Source organism: Chrysochloris asiatica, unplaced genomic scaffold (assembly GCF_000296735.1).
Source record: "Chrysochloris asiatica unplaced genomic scaffold, ChrAsi1.0 scaffold00019, whole genome shotgun sequence".
Classification (NCBI taxonomy): domain Eukaryota; kingdom Metazoa; phylum Chordata; class Mammalia; order Afrosoricida; family Chrysochloridae; genus Chrysochloris; species Chrysochloris asiatica.
Genome location: NW_006408537.1, coordinates 2,179,557 through 2,196,696, shown reverse-complemented (window position 1 = coordinate 2,196,696; position 17,140 = coordinate 2,179,557). Strand labels below are relative to the sequence as shown.

The following is a 17,140-nucleotide window of genomic DNA, read 5'->3' as shown; positions in this document are numbered from 1 at the left end:
AGTGCATCCTGAATGCATATGGAATCAGAATCTTGACATTTTATATTCGAAGCCTTAATGATATGTTACTAGTTTAATAGAATCTGAAACATTTTCCACTTTTTCTATCCAGACTGTATATTATTCTATCTAATATTAATGGGCCCAATTCCAGTGAGTTAAATAAAATTATGCTTTTATTTCTAAAAAATCCTAATTTTGTAGAAGTTGAATTTTTCTTTATTCTAAGGAAAAAAATTGTTATCCTAATGATTTTTACCAAGGTTATTTTCAATGAGTGTTTGGAAATTTATAAAAGTTTGTGATTTACTTCTTGCATACGCCTTACAAATGAGGGAAAAAACACAGACTCATGTAGTTCAAAGGCACATAACAGACTTGTATGATATTGGTTTCAAGTGTCCCTCTTGAAACTAATTTTTTTTTTGTTACGTAGAGGTCTAACAGTAGACTGTCTCTAGGAGAGGTACTTGGCAATGTTGTGTTGGATTGTCCTGCAGAGGCAATCCTGTCTGAGCACCTGTTCTTTGAGACCTTCAGGACAGAATACTTAAGTGCTTATCTTAGCAGCAGCACTCAGAGACTGACGACTTTAATAAAACAATAATCCTGATGCCACATTCTTAAATTTAAAAAAATGTCCTAGTGAAGTGACTGAAAGGTTGATGGTTCAAACCCACTCAGAGGTGCCTTGGAAGAAAGCCTAGCAATCTACTTCAGAAAAAGTCACAGTCATGCAAATTCTATGAAGTGCATGGGATCACCATGAATTGGAATCATCTCAACGGCAGTTTTTTTTTGTTTTGTTTTGTTTTTGTTTTTGAGTTTAGCGGAGTGTGTCCCCATTTGCCCTGGGTTTTCCAGATTTTAAAATGAAAATCCCATTTCCTGGAAACCTCTTACCTTAGTCCCAGGAAAAGTGGGAGAGTTGTTCACCTTATTTCCTGTGTTTCTCTTTAAAATCTTCAGGTTGGCCCACAAATGCATGGACAATTGCCCAATAGCCCCAAATCAGCTCTGAAAGAGTCCCAATTATAAGTCCTTGACCTTTTGTTCTTACTTCTAGACAATTAGATTGTTGTTGTTGTTATGTGCTGTGGAGTCGGTTCGGACTCATAGCTACCCTGTCTGTACAGGGTTTCTGAGGCTGTAAATCTTTACGGGAGCAGAAACCCTCATCTTTCTCCCGCGGAGCAGCTGGTAGTTTCGAACTGCTGACCTTGAGTTTCACAGCCCGATTCGTAACCACTACACTACCAGAGCTAGATTAGATGATCTCTAAGGCCTTGCCACAGAAAGGTTGGTCCATGGACTATCCTTTGGTGGAGCTTGTTAAAAATGCAAAAGCTCAAGCCCCACTCAGTCCTAGTGATTCAGAAAATCCAAGTGATTTACTTGAAGTTTGAGGCACACTGCTCTCAGGTCCTTCTAACTTTATCTTTCTATGATTCTATCTCTAGCTATTTGTGCTCAGTGACTTGATCTTTGTCCTAAAGCATTATAACCTCATTAGGAACATGTCAGAGCTAATGAGCAATTTGAAATCAGCGTAGATACAAACTTTGCTGCATTTCATGGAGAAAGGGATTAATTTGTTGTGCTATTTGCCCTAGGGCAAGCACCCTAAGAATTGATTTACAAAGCTCTCACAGTCATGATCTTTTGGGGTTGCATGTTGATGGAGGTCTGATATGGCGCAAACACCCTGCTGTCTTCATTTTCAATGATTAACCACAACCTCAATAAGCAGTCCCAAGGGGGCAGGAGTGTGAGGACTTACACAGCTGCATGAACAAGGCAGCCCATGGCAGAGGACTGTTGTGGTTTCCTCCTTGATATTCTCTTCTCTGTTCCTTTTCACTGTAAACTCTTTGTTTCACTGGTAATTGTAGGGTCAACAGTTCAAACTCACTAGATGCTCTCAGAAAACCTACACAGAGTTGCTGTAAGTTAGAAACAACTCAACAGTACATAACAACAACAACAACAAAAACCTAAGGACTTTGGTGATTCCTGGGTGGAATGCCTACCTTCCATGTGATGACCCTCCAGGTTTGATTCCTGACCAATGCACTTCATGCATGGCCACCACCTGTCAGTGGAGGCTTATATGTTGCTATTATGGTGTCCAAATTTCAGCAAGGTTTCAGTTTCAGATGAGCTAGAAAGAAAGACCTGGTGACCTGTTCTGAAACTTAGCCAGTGAAACCCAATGAATCACAATGTCTGATCCCATTATGCATGGGGTTGTCATGAGCAGGAGCCAACTCAATGGCAGCTGACAACAGTGATGACAACAGTGATGACTAGCAACTCTAGCAGCTGGTTTGACAGAGCATATAAACATTTAAAGTTGATCATAACATTTAATATTGGGTGAAGAAAAGCCTCTCACCTTCTAAGAGCAGTCTATTTTTTGTTAAAATGACAATGTGCTTGATCTACATGAGTTCTGGAATACCAACTGAAAAGTTTGAACAAACTGATGTAGCACTGGAAGTACTTATTAGTCTGTACTAAGATATTTGGGAGCTAACTCCGTGGCCAATCTACTAGAAGTGTTCCATATTTGTGCCCATTCCAAAGAAAGGTGATTCAACAGAATGTGAAAATTATCAAACAATTTCAATATCACACACAACTAAAACTGTGCTGAGATAATTAAAAATTGTTGCAACAATACATAGAGAGGTAATTCAGTAATTTAAGCTGGATTCATAAGAGGACATGCCACATGGGCTATCACTGCTGATGTCAGATGGATCTGGGATGAAAGCAGAGAATATTCCTTTACTATGTTCTATTGACTACACAAAGGCATCCAACTGTATAGATTGGAACAAACTATGGATACCACTGAGAAGAATGGAAATTCCAGAACTCTTAATTGTACTCCCATGGAATCTGTACATAGACCAAGCAGCAGATGTTCAAATAGAACAAAGGGATACTGAATACTTTAAAATCAGGAAATGTGTTTGCCAAGGTTGTATCCTTTTACCATATTTATTCAACCACCATATTTAAGCAAATACTCTGAGTAGCTGGACAATATGAAAAAGAATGGAGCATCAGGATTAGAGAAAGTCTCATTAACAATCCATAATATATAGATTGCATAGCCTTACAGAAAGCTAAGAGGACTTTTGGCTCATGAAAAGAAAGGAATAATACAGTCTTCAGATTACAACTATAGTACAAATTACAAACAAAAATCCTCACAACTGGACCAATAACAACCTCCATATAAATGGAGAAACAATTGAAGTGGTCAAATAGTTCATTTTAGTTGGATCCACAATCAATGTTCATGGAAGCAGCAGTCGATAATTCAAATGATGCATTTCATTGGGCAAATGTGCTGCACATGACCTTTTTAGAGTGTTAAACAGCAAAGATGTCACTTTAAGGAATAAGGTGCACCTGCCCCCAAGCTATGGTATATTCAGTTGCCTCATATGAATGCAAAAATTGGACAATGAATAAGGAAGATTATAGAAGAATTGATGCATTTCAGTTATTTTGTTGGCAAAGCATATTGACAGTACCATGGACTGCCAGAAACACAAGCAAATGTGTGTTGGAAGAAATACAGCCAGAATGCTCCCTAAAAGTAAAGATGGCGAGACTTTGTCTCATATATTTTAGACATATCATCAGCAGGGACCAGAACCTGGAAAAGGATGTCATGCTTGGTAAAGCAGAAGGTTATTGAAAAAGATAAAGACCCCCCACAATGAGATGGCTCCCCATTACCTCCCGAGGAAATTCCAACATCCTTAATGTCTCACATGCACCTAGTCTGTGCTTATAGTTCTAGTTTCATCTCTCAGCACTGCCTTCTCTCCCCTGCACTCTAAGCATCAGTCACACTCAACTTCTTCATGCTCTTCAGTTTATAGGTTCCACTTCCATGAATTTTGCATAGAGATTATTTTCTCTGGCAAATTTCCCTTCGCTTTCTTACAGGTTTTGTAATTCTCTTAGCTAGTTCTTGGTCTAACTGATACTCATAACTCTTGCTTTTTGAATGTTACATCTTACTTTGTTGTTGTTGTTGTTGTGATGTGCTGTGGAGTTGGTTCTGACTTATAGCAACCCTGTACAGGGTTTCCGAGGTTATAGATCTTTATGGGAGCAGAAAGCCTCATTGTGAGATTGTTGTTGTTGTTGTTAAGTGCCGTAGAGTCGGTTCCGACCCATAGCGACCCTGTACAGGGTTTCCGAGGTTATAGATCTTTATGGGAGCAGAAAGCCTCATTGTGAGATTAGCAGCCCGATTTGTAACCACTACACTATCTTACTTAGTATATGGTAAGTGGGATGATAATAAGATTTTTAATTTTTTTGGTATCATAAGCATATAGCCACTCAGTGAAATTTGTGTTGAATAAATGAACATAAATAACAAAATGATGAACTTCCCTAAATTTTATTGTAATGTCATTATTGCCAATTTCTCTTTTAGGACATGTCTATGATGAATTCAGAAGACACATTTTAGTTTCTAAAATAGTCCTTTACTATTGTGCTCTGCTTGTTTGCCTTCCTGGAGCTATCTGATAATTTAACAGTTGATCCTTTCTTCCGTTCTCCCTGCCCTCTACTTACTGAGAAATTAGCTGGAATTAGCCAATTGTTCTCTTGACCTGATGTTACAGATACATGGAATTGTGATGGGGGCGAACAACCACAATCTGGTAATTACTTCTTTGTGCTCTAGAGTAGTCTGTATCTCCTTCCATCCTCATACACTTATTCAGACATCAACAAATCAAGCCTTGAGTTCATCTTCCATTATTGACGGGATGTAATGGAGAGAAATCAGAATAGTTTGTAAAATGCTGTAGATTATCCCACCAGTCCTTCTGAGTTTTTATAGGGTGTACAGGGAATAAATTCAGGGCATATGCACATATTTGAAATTATTATTTGGAGACTGATTATTAGATAAGTAACTAAGAATTATTTATGATTTTTAGGTACAAGTCATGACTCATTTTCAAGGTGGTATCCTTTGGACAAGTTATTTTACCTATGTTTTTGTTTGCTTGTTTCCATTCTCTCATCAGTAAAATGGGAATAATGGTATTCTCATAGGGTAATTGTTTGACTTGTAGTAAGTGCTCAGTAATGTTTGCTGTAGTAAGTGTTATTTTACATTTGTGGTTTAGGAAACAACACATAGACATAATACTAACTGAATCAAATACTGAAGATTATTATGTTTCTAGAAATAAGTTCTAGCAAGGGAATTAAGTGAGTTCAATTGTTAGCTTAATCCAGTTCTCAAAAAATTCAGGAATAATTTCCAGTGATCACATGGGAATTATTCCAGAGAAATCTCTAGGTTGTCCTAGAATCTGGATTCATATAGGATGCAATCTTTAATTCATTGTTCCCTGTACCTTCTGTTTCTAACTGCCTATTCCTCTTGGAAAAGAAAAGGTTAATGTTCTTGTTGAACACCTTGATTCTCAGATCTTGCTTAATATCCTCTCCCGTAGTGCTTGCATTCAGTTTTTACCTATGTAACCGCTCTTAATGTGTCAGTGTTCAAGTATGAGGTACCCCCTGCCTCTGTGAATGCAAAAGCAAAGAAGAGTTCAAATGGAAATTTTGGCCTAGCTTTTCTTAATAATCGCCTAACTCTCCTTCCTAGGGATAAATAGGCATAGCATCACTAATGGTATCTTTTCAGTCCATAAAAACAAAACAAACAAAATAAAACAACCTTATGAGACAGGCAAACTGACCCCATAACTCTTAACAACAACAGAGACAACATACTCTCTAGGCAACAGAAGTGATAGCAATAAAATTGAAAAAGATCTGAACATCATAGTATATCCCAAACTGAGAATTATCTTCAGCAATACTTTATGTTAAATAAATAATGTACTGGCAAATGTTTAACCACTGACTTTTTAGAATAATCCCCACCAATTGGTAGCATTTTTTTGGTTCTTTGATTCAAGCTATTAACAAGATGTCACTGAATACAAAACAAAGGCTAAGAGGTTCTTGGGATCTGGTGCCAGTCACCATTAGCACACACCTAACAAAAACAGCACATTTTCTGTTGTTGTTGTTGTTCAACTCCCTACCTGATGCATAAAATTGTTTTTCCATATCCTTGACAAGTCTACTTTTGGTTGAAAGTCCCAATAATGGCTTTCTGTATTGTTGTTGTTACTGAGTCAGCTTTGACTCATGGTGAGACCATGTACAACAGAATGAAACCCTATTTTGTCCTACATCACCTCCATAATCACTGGCATCCTTGAATCCATTATAGTTGTACATTTTGAGTGCCTTCATCTAGGAGACTCATCTCTATTGTTATCTATAAGATAGATATTCATTGATTAATATTCAGAAGTAGGTCCCCAGATTACTTTCATCCTAGTCGATCTTAGTCTGGAAGTTCTGCTAAAATCTGTCCACCACTGGTGAAGTTGCTAGTATTTGAAATACCAGTGGCATAACTTCCAGCATCACAGCAACACACGTCATCAAAGTATGACAAACTGACTGACAGACTCTAGCCTCTCCTATTTGAGACAGTCCTTTCAGCTGGACTCAGCTGATCAAGAGAAGAGATACAATGGTGCATCAAGTGTCATCTTAGGCAATATCAGGCACGCCTATTGGTTTTCTTCTTGGATTAAGATAGAATGAACCATGTGTATTGTCCTAACATAAGAGCAGATGAATATGCTATAAAAACTGTAGTAGTCTGGAAACCGTCTACCTTTAGGGAGATGCCAGGATAATTCTTAAGCTTCTCTATAATAAATGATTGCTTTAGTCAATTCTGAAAACAGGCAAGCAGAAATACACATCTGCAAACTCATGGAGGGATGAAGGTGGGATATGTCTGCCAGAAACACAAGAACTGTTAGGCCATATGATATGTCTACATACCTATTTGTCTCCCAGATCTATTTTGTATATGAGTTTAAGGATTCTTAGAAATTTGGGGAAAGATTGAATATTACGGTTTCATTTCATCTTTTTAGGCTTACTTGAGAAGGGAAAAACTTTAAGTGTTTCTAAATCATTAGAGGCATGTATGGAAAAAGAAAAGAAAACAAAACAAACAAACACTTATGATGCACATAAAATATCACAGGATGAGAAAGGCCAGCAGGTGGATAGTGGTCCTGTGACAAGGATTCTAGTTTATTTTTTAAAAGGTTTCTGAAGAAAAGTTGTGCTCAAAATGTTGATTTTCATACTCTTTGTGCCATAAAAGATGAGAGTGACCATAGTGAGCATTAATATCCAGGAGATACTTAGAGTACCAATTGAGGCTGGCCATTATGATGTGTCTGATTTAGGGGATATGTAATTATAAATGGTTTATTTCACAACTGTCATGAATTGATAGCATTTAGAGTTCAATGCACCATTTGTTTGAATGTGTAGCAAAAGTAAGCTAATAGTAAACACAAACCAGGGAGTTAATATTTGTTTTCATTGGTATTGTTGATTGCCTAACAAATCCTTTGTGGGCAGTATACATTCAACAGTTCTGTGTAGTACATGGATACTAAATTATGTAACTGTTTATTCAACTCATATGACAAATTGGTAGTTAGACTGGGGAATTTTATCAAGTGATAGTGCTATATTTCTAAAGAAAATTGTTCCTGTACTTAAAAGGAGTTTTTTAAACAAAACAAAACAAAAATATAAGGCAACCCCCTAGAAAAGAATAGAAAAAGCAACATGCAAGGATGATCATCCTTTTGTCTTTTTGATTGTTTATAGGCACTTTTGCTGATGCAGAGGCAAGGGTTAACATTTAAAATGGACTGGTTGCCTCCTGATTTCTTGCACATAAAGCCATGAGAAGTTCAGGGAGAGACTTCTTCCCCTAGTAATGAAGCTCTCTGCTGCTAATGGTCCATGCAGACTCCCTTGGCTCCTCCAAATTAGAAATACTTTTGTGCTCCTTTGCTTCATTAACAGTAAAGAGAGGGAGATTGGTGGCTATTTAGGGCACAGGGAAATTGGTGGCTATTTAGGGCAAGTGAAAATTGTAGTAGTTATGGTTGGTAAATTCTCTTCATGGTGTTCTCTGACTCTTGATGTTCTTTGGGTGCTTTTCAGAAGAGCCCACTACTGTCACTACCGGCATTTGGCCTAGAAGGATGGGGGCTGATTTGGCTTTAAATTTTTGACCCTAGGTGATGGTCAATGCAAGGCATATAGCCTACTGGGAGATGGATCTTTTCCATCTTGATTTGCTTTTCAGAATGCAACCCTTTCCACTACTAGCTAGGTTTGGTAACTTCCTTTGTACTTGTATTACAGGACAGAGAGTTGCTGCTACACATGAATACCTGTGACATTGCATCTTGAACAAATGTTGGCTGGGATGGATGGGCTTGTATAACAGGATGGGCAATACACATAGGGAGAAGAAAACAGGACATATTAGGAACACATTGTACTATGATAGGTCTCTGGTTGATCAAGGGTTAACATCAGATAACAAGAAGGATATTTGGATGGAGATTCCTGGATGATGGAAGGAGAAGGACATTCATAGGTGTGAAGGTGCCAAAGACAAATAGAACCCAATCAAGATTAATAGTGGCTTGAAAATATTTGAAGATGATGTCATTTATAAGGACCTTCAGAAACTGAGGCAATGGTTGGAAAAACTGTACCTTCCCAAATTGAAATAGTAGACTGTAGAAACCAGACTCATCAAGGAAAAATAACAACCTTAAAAACTGATTTATCAAGGTAATGCTGATGGAAGTTTGAGAAGTAAAATTCTAGTGAAAAAATCTCATTAAGGGGAACTCTTGAGGATATATAACTAGAGTTCAGGAACATTTCTGGAAATATTACCCCAACTGATTGTTTTACAACATATTCAGGTGTGTTTTCCTAATTGTCAAGGTGGTATGCTTAATAGCTAAGAAAAGAGTGACAAAATAAAGTGTAGTAAGAAGGAAGTCACTATGAGTCAGAATTGACCAAAAAAAATTCTTATTTTTTTAAAAAAACTATATACAAAAAGAAGAATTTTATTTACAAAGGTGATTTCATTGAGAGCATTTGACTAGATTGAAAAAAAAACACACAAAACTATGAACTTTATTTACTAAGTTTGTTGTTGTTGATTGTCATCGAGTTGGTTCTGATGCATAGTTACCCCATATATGGAGTCTTGGTGTGGCATTATAGCAAAAGCACTGGACTGCTAACCTTAAAGTTGGTGGTTCAAACCCACCAGCTGCTCCTTGGAAGCCTTATACAAGGTCGCTATGAGTCAGAATCAACTCAACGGCACTTCACAACAATATTAGGGTTTTCAGGGAGTGGCTGGTGGATTTGAACTGTCAATCTGGCAATTAGCAGTCCAGGGCTTGTCTTATAATGCCACACCAGGATTCTGTGTTACTGGGCCAACACAGTTGATGATCTCCTAGGACTTTGGCACTCATGGTTTCAGTCGAAAGAAGAGAGAACCATGAAGACTGATGACAGATGGCTAAAATATACAGAGAAAAAGACCAGATTTTCTAAAGATTAAAACAAAAAATAAATTCCATAGACAAAATGATATTTGTTTCAATGATGCGAACGCCTTACATTTGGATGACATTGAGAAGGGACTGGATGAAATATTATGGAGGCAGTTTTTGGAATGGTTGGTGTTGTGGATTAAATGGTTGTTGTTAAATGCCATTGAATAGGTTCTGACTCATAGTGACCCTTTATAGGGTTTCTGAGTAGCAGCTGGTGGGTTTGAAAGGCCAGTTCACAGTCCAGTGCTGATCCTAAAAATGCCACACCAAATAATGACCCCCCAAAGTATGTGTTGGAATCCTAACTTTTATACCTCTGAGTGTAATCCTGTTTGGTGAAAGGGCTTTCTTTGTTAACCTGGCCCAGACCTGGATTCAGACTTCTAGCCTCCAAAACAATGAGAAAATAAAATCTGTTCTTTAAAGACACCCACTTGTGGTATTTGTGTTACCATAGCTCTAGCAAAGTAAACAGATATCAGTGTAGCATTTAATACATGTTTTTAAAAAAATTTTTGTTGTGAATTGAGTGACAGTTTACATGAGAGAACATCAGTTTTACACTCATAGTTTCATTGCAATGATTACAATCCCCTCTGTACATCATTCAACAATATTCCCTCTGTTTTTCTGTTTTGTTTATTGGCAGGGAAGGATGTACACAAAAACAATCCAGAATATATAATAATTTAAACAAGCAAAGGGCAAAATCTGCAAGCCTGCCTTCTGGTCACCAGCATGCAGTCTTTCTCTTTCCATGATTCTACAGCCCTCAGCTGCTCTATCTCTCCATGTCATCATTTCTGCCTCCATCTTTGGTGTGGCTGTTTCTCTGGATAGAGTCTCACATTCTGCTCATGCTCTTCTCCCTTGATGGTCCTAGGATCCTCTGTTCCTGGAATGGAAGATTACCTACTCACCCCTTTATGTTACAAAACTTCTACCTTTATAGTTGTGCCAATTGCAATTAGTCATGATAACAATTACTCACTATTGAATCATAAGAATCTTATTCCCATCTCCTTTCACCAAACCTGTCTAGACAAAATGAAAACCATTCAGTGGGGATTTCACCTTCTCCTGCACACTCTGAAAGTAAACTCCTTCTTGAAAACTTGTAAGCCAGTCACTTCGTGCCTTTATAACCCCCACATTTTAGGTAGCCAATGTCTAAGTTGCCCATCCCTATCAACTCTATATTAATACATATTTCTTACAAGCTAAATGTGCTTGTTTTAATTCTTTTATATGTATCCAATGCTACATTGCCAGTGTCAGTGTTCTGTACCATGAAAGGCTAGGGTGTGTTTGTAGATGATCAATTATCTTGAATAAATAGTACTAGTCCAGTAAGGCAAATCTGGCTCATCTGAGATTCTTTATAAAATGAGTAGTAGGTAACATGGCTTCAGACTAATGTGAACTGGCTCAGTCATGGCTGATGAAATGAAACTGGAATAGATCCAAATTTTAAATATTTGGGTCATCTGGAATGCTAACCAGAATTGGAAAAATTATGGGTCAGATCTTGGAATGGTAGATTCAGAAGTTTCTAGAAAGGTTTTGACATGTAATTTTTCCCATTTTGCTTAGTGTTCTGGCTCACCCATATTCTAAAAATTTGACTTTGTTCTCATTTCACTTCCTTGGCTATGACTGAACTTGGGTAGGTAGATACGAAGGTCTTGGTGGTGGGTTGTTCTTGTTAGTTGTCATGAAGTCGATTCTGACTCACGGTGACCCCATGTGCAGAGTAGAACTGCTCCAGAATCTGTGATCTTCCAGAAACAGATCACCAGGCCTTTCTCCTGAGGCAAAGATACGTAACAAACATATGAAAACACAACAATTTCTATATGTACAATTCAGTGACATCAATTAGATTTTCAAGATGTACAACTATTCTCAATATCCTTTTCTGAATCAATCCAATTCTATTAACATAAACTCAATGCCCCTAAGCAAAATCTCTCCTCCCTCCCAAACCTTGTAACCACTTAGAACCTTTGGTTTCTGTGTATTTATTTATTTTATATAAATGAAATCATAAAGTATTTTCCCTTCCATGACTGAATTATTTTGCTCAGCATGATGTTTTCAGGGTTCATACATGTTGTGGCAAGTGCTCTCTCTATTTTAAAAAGAAAGGAAACTGAAGTTTAGAGAGGATCAGTAATTTGCTCAAATTCACACACTCAGTGCATGCAGGCCTAGATTTCCAATTTATACTCACTTGACTTTAGAACCCAAACATTTAACACACACACACAAGTTTCTTTTTACAACATGCCACAGGATTATAAATTGGCTTTGGATAGACTTATGCTATACCTCTCTTTGAAACTCAACATCCTCATTCATCTCATTTCCCTTTACTTTGATAATTTAATTGTCTGCCTGCAGCGAAATGCCACAGTTAAAGATTCTCATGAAAACTAAACCAAAGGGGAAGAGCAGTCATAAAGTGTATTGATTTTTCTTTTTTTTTATTTCTTTTTTTTTTTTTTTTGACTTTTGCTTTATTTTTAAGGTTCACTTTGGTTTTCTTTTGGGGTCTTAACATGTGGCTGGGTCTATTTATGTTCTGGTGGATTCTTAAAAATCGCTTTTGGGAATAGGCTATATAGAATAATTCAAGGATCTTGAAATATATAAATCTGTAGTTGTACCTTGAGACATTTACTTGTTTCTTACACCATATTCTGCCTCAGTTTCCTCATTTGGTAAAATGCATTTCTTCTAGAAAACTTTCATATTAGGAAAATGACCCCAACTGCTTTTGGGATCATTTAAAAAATATATTTTAAGTTTTGGTGAAAATATATACAGCAATACTACTCTTATTCTAAAGTTCCTAGACATAATGATCAGTGAAAATGATTATATTCCCCACATTGTGTCAACATCCTTATTATTTCTCTTCTAATATTTCAATTCCATTTACTTAACCTCTCTGATGGACAGTCATCTCCTCTGTATTTTAAAATAGCTGTTGACCATTCAACTATACACACACATATATACATACACACTGGCATAGAGTTGAATCTGACATATAGTAGCCCTATAGGGCATAGTAAAACTGCTCCATAGGTTTTTCCTTTATGGAAGCAGACTGTCTCATCTTTTTTGCAAGGAGTAGCTCATAGATTTGGATCACCAATCTTATGGTTGGCAATCCAATGCTTAACATGTGGCTGGGTCTATTTATGTCCTAGTGGATTCTTAAAAATTGCTTTTGGGAGTAGGTTATAAAGAATAATTCACCAAGGATTTCTCTATATAATGTGGTTGTTCAGTGCTGTCAAGTCAGTTCTGGCTCATTGAAACCCTGTATAGGGCTTCCAAGGAGCAACTGGTTAAGTTTCAACTGCCAAATTTGTGGTTCAAACTGACCTTGCTGTCCAGTGCTTGTCCTACAGGGCCAGATTTGTTGTTGTTGTTGTTAAGTGCCGTCAAGTCAGTTCCAACCCATAGCGACCCTGTATAGGGTTTCCGAGGAGTGACTGGTGAGCTTGAACCGCTAACCTTGCAGTTCAAATGGCTTTGCAGTCTGGCGCGATAACCCACAGAGCCACACCAAGACTCCACAGTGCCAGACTAGGATTCCATAAATACATATATATGGTGTGTTTGAACCATCAACCTTTCAGTTATCAGTCCAGAGCTTACATGCCACACCAGGAATCTAAATGTATGTATGTATGTATGTATGTATGTATGTATGTATGTATGTATGTATGTGTCTATCTATCTATCTATCTATCTATCTATCTATCTATCTATCAAGTAACATAATACTCAAGGGTGGCAATCTTTACTCTTAAGACTGAACTGTCACTTCATTTCAAAGTGACTTCAAAGCATATTTCAACTCAAGTTGAAGAGCAACTCAGAACAATAATTTCAGAGATTCCTGCAGTCAGTCATTCATGCATTTTTCAAGCTTACAAGGGGGCTTCAAAAAGTTCATGTAAAAATGCAATGAAAAGATAGTGGAATGTTTCCACATTTTTTTTGAAGCCCTATTGTACAATATACATTATTTGAGTATGCGGTGTCAGGTTGAAGAAAAGATTCCTCTAAATCAAGGATCTTACAATCTGTGTTTTTGAAAAACCAATTCAACAATCAGTTGCTGTCATAAAAGTGAATGCTGGTCACTTCCACTTCTGGTTTGGGCAGCATCAGAGACAACCAGGTAGAAAAGTCTCCATGGGGGAGGGACTGAAAACCCATAGAAGCTGTACTCACAGAACACCAGAGCTCTGGATCTACCAAAAGGTCCAAGATATCAGTCACTCACAAGTGAAAAAAAAATCATGATATAAAGGAAAATACTACAAGTTAGGAATCTCTGGAGATGGGACTCCCTCTGCAGCCACCCATCCTGGGCAGTTTTCAGAGGGTGGGGCTACAGCCAGACTTGCACAGGGAACCGACACTAAAAGCAGTGCAGTGACATTTGCAAAAGGAGGTACGGGGGATGCTACATATTTTTTCCCTCCTATTCCCTGTCGTGCCTTCTTTGCCGATGGTGGATGCCTTCAGGATGGTGGGTGTGCACCCCCCCTCCCCCAAAAAAGCCCGAGCTGACCCCACAGTTTTCCCACAGTACAGAAAGAGCTTGGTGGCTACTTATGATGTCAGCTTCAGGGTTGCAGCCCTAAAATTAACTTGTGCAGGACCCTTTACTATCTAGCAAGAAAAAAGCAGGCCCATCAGGCCTGACACACAAACCATAGAACAATCTGTAAAACCCCAACAAAAAAAGACGTAACTATCTTGAGAATTACGCTGTGCACACACAGATACCTAACTGACCTTCAGAGACAAAAATAGTGGACAATTTTTCTCCCATTAACTTTTCAATATCTATCTGTGCACCTCCAAGGTGGTGACTGGGGGAGGGGCCTGAGAGAGCAGAGACCCCTGCCCACTGCTGGGGGCTTCTATGGTGCACACACACTGCCTGTGTAGCAAGACAACTGGACAGTCAGCCAGTTTTATTTTTGTTTCAAAATGGTGGTTTTTGTCTCTGCTTACATATTGCTTCTGCTTTTGGTCCTTTTGATCACACATTTTTGCTGGAGTTGGGCGCTTTTGCTCCCTATCTTACCCTAGAAGAGACAGCAATTGTGGCTATACAGCCAAGCTATAACCCATAATATTCCACCATTGAGACAAGAGCCAATAACAGCTGCTAAACATTACATGTGAAATGGGAAGCTATAAGTAGCTCTGGTAGCGTAGTAGTTACGAATTGGGCTGCAAACCGGAAGGTCAGCAGTTTGAAACTACCAGCTGCTCTGCGGGAGAAAGATGAGGCGATCTGCTCCCGTAAAGATGTACAGCCTCGGAAACCCTATTCAGGTTCGCTATGGGTCGAAACTGACCCGATGGCACTTAACAACAACAACAACATCTTCTGATCATATCCACCAGGATACACCAAGTAAGCTTAATAACACAACAACAAACATCCATTTAAGCATTAAAAATCCCACATAACTACTAGAAATGACAAATAAAATATCTCAAACACAACAAACGATCTCAAAACATGTCCAAAAACAGAAAAGAGTAACTGAGACAAATGTACTGGAGTCAGACAAGGGGATCCCAGAAGAGGAAGAGCAGGTTTTGGATTTGCCTGAGAAAGAATTCAGAAGAATGATATGGAAACAAATTCAAATGCTCTGAAAAGGGGTGGAGGAAAACAAGGAAGAAGTCAGGAAAGTACTACAAGAGCAACCAAACAAGACTGATACAGCATTGGAAACAATTCAAAACCTGCAAAAGAGGTCCAGATGATTCATAATAAAATATAAGAAATGGACACTACACTGAAAGAGGAAAGGAGCAGAATAGAAAAAATGGAAGCAGAATAGAAGAGATGGACAATACACTGAAAGAGGAAAGGAGTAGAATAGCGAGCTGGAAGACAAATCTCTCAATACTGCTAAGACAGAAGAGCAAGCTGAAGAAAGGATAAAACAATCTGAAGAGAGTCTGAGATTCATACTGGATAACATGAAGAGGAACAACTTAAGAATTATTGGCATTCCGGAACAGAAGAATCAGAAAAGTCCACAGAGGAGATAGTTGAAGAACTTCTGGAAGAAAATTTCCCTAACATCTTGAAAGATGAAAAGATAAATAATCAAGAAACCTAATGTACCCCAGGAAGGATCAACCCCAAAAGAAAGTCACCAAGACATAATAATCAAGATCTCCAAAATCAAAGACAAGGAGAGAATCCTAAAAGTGGCCAGGGAGAAGAGAAGTGTCACTTACAAAGGCAAGCAAATCAAATTAAGCTCTACTATTCAGCACAAACTATGCAGGCAAGAAGGCAATTGGGAGACATATACAACACCCTACAAGAAAAAAACTGCCAACCAAGAATCATCTATCCAGCAAAACGATCAATCAAATATGATGGTGCAATCAAAACATTCCAGGATAAACAGAATCTGAGAGATTTTATCAAAACCAATCCAGCACTTCAAAACATCCAAAAAGGAGTTCTTTGGGCTGAAAAGCAACAAGAACAGACAAACAACCAGAGATTGACAGGCATGGAAATACCACCTGGAACTCAGTCAACAGATAGCAGTGTCCAGAACAGAACAAAACTACAACAAATTCAAAGGAGCTGGAAGAGCAATTGAAGATCAAAATATTTCAATGTCAAAGAAAGGATAGATATAGGACCAGAGTTCCAGGTGGTGAGGATGCCAGGTAGAATACAGGATACAATCGATTCTCTTAAATGGGGAGAAAAATTAGTAGACTATAAGGTAACCACAAAGAAAGTTAATACTTCACAACTTACCATGAAAATGAACTTCCAAGCAGAACAAGCAAATGTGAAAACTAAGAAGAAACTGACAAGAAATTGTACAAAAAACACAAATTCAGCACAAGAAGGTATGCAAGACAAAGCAACGAACAGCACCACCAAAAAATTAACATAATGGCAGCAATTAATTCATACCTATTGATAATTACATTGAATGTTAATGTTGGAAACCTCTCACTCCCCGATTTCAAAATCTACTACATGGCTACAGTGGTCAAATCAGCCTGGTACTGGTACAATGAAAAAAATTAACCCATCCTCATGCAGCCAACTGATTTTCGACAAAGAGCCTAAGTATGTTTAATGGGGAGGAGATAGTCGCTTTAACAGATGGTGCTGGCAGAACTGGAAAGTGATATGCAAAAGACTGAAACAAGACCTTTATGTCACACCCTATACAAAAACCAACTCAGCATGGATTAAAGACCTAAATGTGAATCCCAAAATTATGAATGTAATCAATGAAAAAATAGGGACAAATGTGTGGGCTCTAATACAGGGAATACACAGACTACCAAACATTTTGAAAAGTATACAGACAAAAGTAGACAGAATAGATGATTGGGACATAATAAAAATTAAAAACTTATGTGCATCAAAAGACTTCACCAAAAGAGTAAAAAGGGAACCCACAGATTGGGAAACAATCTTTTGCAACGACACATCAGACGAGGGACTCATTTCTAAAATATATAGGAAACTACAACACCTCTACAAGAAAAAG

General features: G+C 37.9%; 1 protein-coding gene across 1 annotated transcript in view; it reads left to right on the top strand.

Moving 5' to 3' along the window:
• PKHD1 (polycystic kidney and hepatic disease 1 (autosomal recessive)) overlaps window positions 1-17,140 on the top strand; it is a 722,421-nt gene that overhangs the window by 362,239 nt on the left and 343,042 nt on the right.